The sequence below is a fragment of the Triticum dicoccoides genome, chromosome 4A (genome assembly GCF_002162155.2).
Source record: "Triticum dicoccoides isolate Atlit2015 ecotype Zavitan chromosome 4A, WEW_v2.0, whole genome shotgun sequence".
NCBI classification, from domain to species: Eukaryota; Viridiplantae; Streptophyta; class Magnoliopsida; order Poales; family Poaceae; genus Triticum; species Triticum dicoccoides.
Window position 1 is genome coordinate 716,982,874 of NC_041386.1, and position 8,618 is coordinate 716,991,491.

At 49.6% G+C, this 8,618-nt stretch overlaps 1 protein-coding gene across 1 annotated transcript in view; it reads left to right on the forward strand.

Moving 5' to 3' along the window:
* The first annotated feature begins 6,984 nt into the window (after positions 1-6,984).
* Positions 6,985-8,618, forward strand: part of LOC119284219 (putative receptor-like protein kinase At4g00960) — a 5,490-nt gene continuing 3,856 nt past the window's right edge. The window contains exon 1 of the mRNA XM_037563432.1: positions 6,985-7,001. The gene's annotated coding sequence lies outside the window, so the exon portion shown is untranslated. The remainder of the gene's footprint in view (positions 7,002-8,618) is intronic.

Sequence of the window (8,618 nt, forward strand, 5' to 3'; positions counted from 1 at the left end):
CAGATGACTATAGGCATTTTTTTGTAAAAGTGAAATGTCTTTCTAGAGTGCCACTAAAACAGGGACCGCTGGTTGATTTTATGTAAACTGAGGTTTTTTTTTTGCAAAACAGCCACGACGGATGACCAAAAGCAATGGCTGCTTTATTTTTAGGAAAATATTTTTATATATGACGCAACTATAGGCCTGCACAAGTTTTTTTTTTCAAGTTCATGTTTTTCATATTTTTTTTGCATTTGAAAAAAACAAGCTACCGTAAAACTTAAATAAAGTGTTAGTGCATTTTAATAAATGTTCAAAATGTTTCACATTTACTAAAAGAACTATAAACATGTTTTGGAAATTATTTCACTTGTATAAAAAAATTGCAAACGTGGTTTTGAAAAATGTTTGTCATGCATTCAAAAAATGTTCAACGTGTATTAAAAAATATTGTGTAAAATAATTATTACATTTCTAAAACCATGTTTAACATGTTTGATTACATTTCTAGAATTTATTATTATGACATAATAAATTTTAATACGCGTTGAACAGTTTTTAAAGTACAACATTGTCATTTTTTAGCATGACAAAATCCACATTTCCAACTTTAGTCCTTTTATGTAATTAAATAAAATTGGAGGCCGTTTTCTAAAAAATAAGTGCGGCGTACAAAAAATATATGTGGGACATATCGCAGGACCAGCTCGTCAAGTTTAACAACCATATTGAAGCGATACTCTCAAGTTCTCGTACCTTATTGAAGCAGTTTCTGAGTTTGAAGATGATTATGGACTTCGCAACCAAGTTGAAAGACCATACATGCATTTTACTCCTCTCTCTAGGTGAAGATGGATGAAGCCGCACTGCCCAGATCTCGAGGCACCGACCACGTGATGCAGCAGGCTTAAACTACACGATTAAGTAAACCAAAGCTTAACTGCGCAGCAGCCAATGCGAGTCCACTTGCAAAGACTGAAAGGAAAGCTTTTCAAGGAGGAAAGAGAGAATGAAAATGCTCGATGGACGTACTCGACCGACCGTCATATCCGATCCTACATGACATGTGAGGCATCACCTTGAGGCTGTGCATTGTACATGCCCTTATAGTTATCTCTCCAACTCTGGTGACGGACAAAAAGAAAGCCAAGCGCGTGCTGGGGCGTCACGCGTGGGAGCGCAAAAAAGATGCTGCTCCGCGGGCACGGTCACCCGTGCAAGCGTTCTCTCGTTGTTAAGTAGGTATGCTGTACGCTGATGTATCCTCCCCGTTAAGGAGCCATCTAGCTAGCTGCTACTGTAAGCTGTGAGCTTCTTCCTCCTCCCGCTTCAGCCGTCGTCGCCCAGTTGATCTGCTCATCTGCAGGTTAGCACGGTCACCCAGTTGTTTGCTCATCCCTTTTTTTTTCTCTACTCTTGTTATGAGATTAACGACCCCATTTATAGTCCTGTTTTTTTGTTTTTTTTTGCGGGTGCCATTTATAGTCTTGTTAAAGCATATAGTGGCTGTGCTCCTAAATACTAGTCCTATTTGCTATGAGATTAACGACCCTATCTATAGTTACATGCTAGCACCAAGTTTTAACATGTTAGTTTGACACAGATCCATCGGGCAGGGCGCCTCAACTCCAATGGATTCGCTCCTACCTGGTTTCCCGCCATCAGATGTGCCTGTTAGACTGTATTTACATATAGCTTCTGTATATGTCTTGTATATTGTATCGTACACCTTGGTGTACCCCTTATATATATGAGATAGCCACACCCTTAACGGGTGTCGTCCAGTTTCCCAAAACCCTAAGTCTTACATGGTATCAACCCTAACCGATCCTATGTCTTCCGCTGCTGCTGCCGCCGCCGCCTCCGCCGCCGCGATCGCGCCCAACTCCGCCGCCGCCGTCGCGCCGGCTTCTGTCACGGCGCCTGCGTCGCCGTTCCTCTCCTCGCGTCCCCTGGTTTCGGTCTACACCGGCCAATCTTCGATGGTAGGCGCCTCCTCGGATCAGCCACCGCCGTCGTCACCGGCCGCGCCTCCGCCGACCCTGGGGGATCCTTCGTACACCGGTCCGTGGATGGGATCGGCCACCTACGCCCCCCACGGGGCTGCTCCACTCCCGCCCGCAGGCCCCTACGGGGCGGCGCCCGTCCCTGCCGGATCGGCGGCCTATGGCCCCTACGGGGCCGCTACTTCATCAACGGGCCACTACGGGGCGCCGCCCTACGCGCCCTACGCGCCTTCACCTGTCGCCGCGAACGCTGGGCCGGACAGGGCCCCGCCGCCGCCATTGCCCTACGGCGGCTACTACCCTCCGGCAATGGCTGCATCTGGTGGATCATCTCACATGACCTACTACACGGCGCCTCCTCCTGCTGATCATGCCGTGGCCAGCACGCCGTTCTACTTCGCGCATCTGATCCCAGTGAAGCTGACGACGGACAATTATCTGTCATGGCGTGCACAGGTGTTGCCACTTCTCCGCAGTCGCTATCTGGAGGGCTACGTCGACGGTTCCTTGCCGTGTCCTCCACCACATCACCCGGCATACCATGCGTGGGTGGCTCAGGATCAGGCCATACTTTCGGCGATCCAGTCGTCGCTCACCGAGGCGGTGTCCTCCTTGGTTCTCTTCACTGCCACGTCCCAGGAGGCGTGGTCTGCCCTTCACACTAGCTTTGCATCTCAGCAGCAGGCTCGTGCTCACACTCTTCGTACGGAGCTGGGAGAGACCAAACTTCTTGACCTCAGCATTACCGACTACTTCGGCAAGATGACGCGTCTCGCAGACACTCTAGCCTCCATTGGTCAACCGCTTCGCAAAGAGGACTTCACCACTTTTGTCATGAACGGTCTGGATGACGACTATGATAACCTTGCTGAGAACATCAATGGCCGTGATACTCCACTTGAACCCCGTGAGCTCTACGCCCGCCTCCTTGCCACGGAACAGCGCATCAAGTCCCGCCATACCAATCCGAGTTTCATGGCTGCCAACGCTGCCACTCGTGGAAAAGGGAAGCCCTTCAAGTCAACTGCAGCGGGCAAAACATCACCATTGACTTTGTCGGCTCCGCGGTCGCCTGCCGCAGCTCCTTTCCCCACGACCGGGGGTGGTCGTTCGTGTGCCTGTTGCCCTTCTTGTGGCGTTCAGCTCCCTTGTCAACTGTGCAACATCCCAGGTCATGTTGCTTCCCGCTGTCATCGCCGCTTCAAGCAGGACTTTCTCGGCGTCGGCAACAATGGCAAAGGCAACGAGAAACAAGCTGCCTTGGCCACTCATGAGCCTGCTCGTCAAGCAGGCCACACTACATCATACCCCATTGATCCAACATGGTATATGGACACAGGCGCTACAAATCATTTGACGGGTGAGATGGGCAAACTCTCCGTTCAAGAGCCATACCGTGGTAATGATCAGGTTCACACCGCCAGTGGAGCAGGTATGCACATATCACATGTTGGTCAGGCCTCTCTTTTAACTCATCAACAGAAATCTCTCCATCTTCGTAATGTCCTTAGAGTTCCTTCTGCTACTCGTAGCCTATTGTCTGTTCCTCAGCTTACTCGTGATAACAATGTTTTCACTGAGTTTCATCCTTTTTATTTTTTTATCAAGGATCGGGCCACGAGGGACGTTCTGCTTAGAGGTCGCCTACGCGATGGATTATATGCACTTGATCTGCCTTCTGCCCCTCGAGCACTCACTGGTGTCCGTGTGTCGCCTACTCATTGGCATGCACGGCTCGGCCATCCCTGCCACTCCCATAGTTCGTAGTGTTCTTCATCGTCATAGTCTTCCCGTTGTGTCCAATAAAGATGTTGCCACAGTCTGTGATGCCTGTCAACAAGGCAAGAGTCATCAGCTTTCGTTTTCTGATTCGAGTCGTGTCGTCAAAACTCCACTTGAGCTTATTTATTCTGATGTATGGGGGCATGCCCAAACTTCTATGAGCGGTCATAATTATTATGTCAGTTTTATTGATGCTTATAGTCGGTTCACTTGGCTTTATCTTATCAAACGTAAATCCGATGTGTTTGATGTGTTCCTGCAATTTCAAGCTCATGTTGAGCGTCTTCTTAAGCATAAGATTATTCATGTTCAGTCAGATTGGGGGGGTGAATATCACAACCTCAATTCTTTTTTTAATAAGCTTGGGATTTCGCATCGCGTGTCTTGTCCTCATACACATCAGCAGAATGGCACGGCTGAACGTAAGCATCGTCACATTGTCGAAACCGGTCTCACCTTACTTGCTCATGCATCAGCACCTTTTCGTTTTTGGAGTGATGCTTTTTCTACTGCCTGTTTTCTCATAAATAGGCTTCCTACACGTCTCCTTGGGATGAAAACACCACTTGAACTATTGCTTAATGAGGTTCCAGATTATACTTTTCTCAAAGTTTTTGGTTGTGCATGCTGGCCTCATCTTCGTCCTTATAATAAGCACAAGCTCGAGTTTCGGTCCAAACCTTGTGTATTTCTTGGGTATAGCTCTCTTCACAAAGGGTACAAGTGTCTTCATATTCCATCCAACCGTGTCTACATCTCGCGTGATGTTGTGTTTGACGAGAGTGTATTCCCGTTCTCGTCTTTGTCCATAACTCCCACCCCTCCAGCCTCCTCCTTGCAATCCACCTCTCCACTGCCTGCTCAATTTGTTGATATTGCATATTCTCCTGCGTTGTTGCCTAATCATGCTGCAGGAACGGGTCGTGGAGTTCGCCTGGAGTTGCTGGAGGAGCCGGAGCCATCAACTGCACCCGACGTGGAGAATGGCCTTGTGCATGCGCCATGCATGCCTGGACTGGGCGCCTCAGCGTCGGCTCCGTCTGTGCCGGCCTCTTCTGAGGCTGGGTCGGTTCCGCCTGGGCCGGCCTTGCCCGGGCTAGTCTCCCCTGCGTCGGCCTCCCCCGAGCCGGTGATTCCATCGGGGCCGGCCTCCCCCGAGCTGGTGCTCCCATCTGGGCCGGCCTCTCCTGCGCCGGTGAGCTCGCCTGGGCTGGGCTGCCGCGCCTCGGTTGGCCTTGAGCCGACTGACTCGCCCATCCAGTTGAGTCTGTCGCCAGGGTCGGCCTCGCCTGGGTCGGCCTCGTCCTCGCCTGTCGCTGCTGCATTGTCACCGGCTGCGTCGGATACTTCTTCATCGCCGGGGCCGTTGCCACTGGTTGCACCACCTGCGGCCGTTCCTCTTCGACCACATACTCGCAGTCGATCCGGTATTGTGTGTCCCAAGCAACGCAAAGATGGGACGGTCGCCTGGCTTGCGGCATGTGTTGCTCATGTCAAGGAAGATCCTTCGGCTGAACCGCGTCACTTCCAGGTTGCTCTCGGGATTCCTCATTGGCGTCAAGCTATGGAGCAAGAGTATCAGGCATTGTTGACAAATGGTACTTGGCAGCTTGTTCCTCCGGTCTCTGGTGTCAATGTCATTGATTCCAAGTGGGTCTTCAAGGTTAAGAAGCATGCTGATGGTTCTATTGAACGCTATAAGGCACGGTTAGTGGCGAAAGGGTTCAAGCAAAGGTATGGTCTTGACTATGAGGATACGTTCAGTCCGGTGATCAAACCAACAACTATTCGACTTCTGTTGTCCTTGGCTGTTACTCGGGGTTGGTTTCTTCGTCAGCTGGATGTTCAGAATGCCTTTCTTCATGGTGTTCTGGATGAGGAGGTTTACATGCGTCAGCCCCCTGGTTTTGTTGATCCTGCTCGTCCTCATCATCTGTGTCGCCTGGTCAAGGCGCTCTATGGGTTGAAGCAGGCTCCTCGTGCTTGGCATGCCAGATTGGGCTCTGTTCTTCGGTCACTTGGTTTTGTTCCCTCTACTGCTGACACCTCGCTCTTCCTTCTGCATCGACCTCAGGTGACGATGTATCTTCTGGTATATGTTGATGACATCATCCTCATTAGCTCCTCGGATGCTGCTGCTGACCGTCTGATATCTTCCTTGAGTGGAGATTTTGCGGTGAAGGATTTAGGAACGTTGCATTACTTCCTTGGGCTGGAAGTTTCACGTTCTTTTGCTGGCTTGACACTCACACAGCATAAGTATTCGATGGACTTGTTGCGACGGGCAGGTATGCTTAAATGCAAACATGTCATGACTCTTATGTCTGCTACTGATCGTTTGTCTGCGTTTGATGGAGATCCTCTCACCTCTGATGACGCCACTGAGTATCGTAGCGTTGTTGGTGGCCTGCAGTATTTAACTATCACTCGGCCAGATCTCTCATATGCAGTCAATCGTGTCTGCCAATTTCTTCATGCTCCTCGGACTTCTCATTGGACAGCGGTGAAGCGGATTCTTCGTTATGTTTGCTTTACTGCCTCATATGGTTTGCTCCTTCAGCCAGCACCGTCTCCTACGCTTTCTGCTTTTTCAGATGCTGACTGGGCTGGTAATCCAGATGACAGGCGATCCACGGGGGGACATGCTGTCTTCTTTGGTCCTAACTTGATCGCCTGGGCTGCTCGCAAACAAGCTACAGTGTCCAGGAGTAGCACTGAAGCAGAATATAAAGCCGTTGCAAATGCTACAGCTGAGATCATATGGGTACAGTCCTTATTGAGAGAGTTGGGAGTTCCTCAAACTCAGCCGCCTGTCCTTTGGTGTGATAATATTGGAGCCACGTATCTCTCATCTAATCCAGTGTTTCATGCTCGGACAAAGCACATAGAAGTTGACTATCATTTTGTACGGGAACGTGTTGCACAGAAGCTACTCCACATCAAGTTCATCTCCTCCAAAGATCAACTTGCTGACATTTTCACGAAGCCTCTTCCACAACCTCAGTTTGTAGGCTGCAGGCGCAATCTTAACATACTTTGTACTTCAGGGCATAGTTAAGATTGAGGGAGGGTGTTAGACTGTATTTACATATAGCTTCTGTATATGTCTTGTATATTGTATCGTACACCTTGGTGTACCCCTTATATATATGAGATAGCCACACCCTTAACGGGTGTCGTGCAGTTTCCCAAAACCCTAAGTCTTACAGTGCCATCCCACAGGAGGTCGAGGTAAGGGCTTTCCCAGATCTGCTAGTGGTCTTCCTCTTGCCGCCCTTGCTCTCTCTTCTTTCAGGCGATTTTCACTTTCATGCCATACTTCGGTTGTTGGCAACCACTCTAGAAAGGTCCTCTGTTTTTTGCTTTTTGTTTTTAAGGTTCAAGTAATGAGACATGAAGTTGCCTTTTTCTTCTTGCTTCTCTTTTTGTGGGCAAAACAGAGAGTTTTATTCGTCATGTGCAGGATTACAATGACCTGAAATTCTACGTGAATAAAATCCGGAGGACAATGCAACCAACCCACGGTGCTCACGTCCGTTCCACCATGGTTTCGAGGCAATTTGAACCCTGTTTTGTTTTCAATCAATCTACCTCAGTGCAAAATGCCGCTTCCTTTTAAGGTTCTGAATTTCCTAAAAAGGTGGCTGTACATCTCGCTTCGCGGATGTAGTGAGCTTTAGGCGAACTGCAGATTCTGATCTGGAGCTAAGCGTAGGCTTTCAACAGAAATCATATTCTTACTACAACTTACACAAAATAATTAAGAAGAGAAATAACTACCTAGAATATGATGTTGGAATTTAGGACAGTCAAACCGTATCTAATCCCAGCCTCTCATGAACTCTGATATTTCTAGCCGTCAGTTTTTGTGATTCTCCCTCCACCCAGAAATAACTGACGCAAGTGGAGTTCTGCAGGAAATAGTTAACGCAAATGGTGTACTAGTGCAGGCCTACACTAGTACCCCACTCGCGTCACTTGTTTCCGGACGGAGAGAGTAGTACGTAAGACTTTTGTACAGCATGTACGTGAGAATAATATTGCTAGTCTTTGTCGAAACAGGCTTTTGCCCCGCTTTATAGATAAAGCAATATCCAAAAAGGTACACGGTCGAATGATACAAGATGATGAGGTGACCCTCTTACAAAGTCGATCCTGAGATATCCGGCACACACATAACGCACGCGACTACACTACCAGCAATGAGCACCGAAAAACCTAAACACCACACGCTACGACCTAGTATACCTAAGCTCCACGACAACTCCCCCAAGAGGGAGAACAGCGCAGAGCGTCACTGCTGTCGAGTCCACACCGGACAATGGTCTTCAACCGGAGCCCTGAGACGGAGAGAAGAACCACAACGCCGTCTTCAAGAAGAGCGCAACACCCATAGGTATCGCCGACGCGGTGCCAGAGCATGGAGCTTCCGCTCGGCAACTCACCCATGCCACAAAGAGGTCGCCAAAGGAAGCGTGACGGTGCCAGATCACTAGGTCTGTATTATGACGCCACCCCCTCAGGAGAGAAGGCACGTCCGAGCTACCCGCCTCCACTCCTCCCATTGCCCACACAATCCGGAAGAAGAGACATCACCACCGCAATGAGGCCTGACAACGAGCCACCATCCGGTCCTCCATCCAGGGCAGCTGCCCCGTCATCCTTGTCACGAGATACCGTATGCCGCTCACATCACAACGCACACAACCATAGAAGGAAGAGCGACGACACTCCATCTACTCCTTGCCCGGCATACCCCGCCGGGCCTGGGTAGGCGCCTCCACAGTAGGAGGCACCCACACCTGCGTTCCCAACCAATCATCGATGAATTGTGTGTGCGTAGGGGGT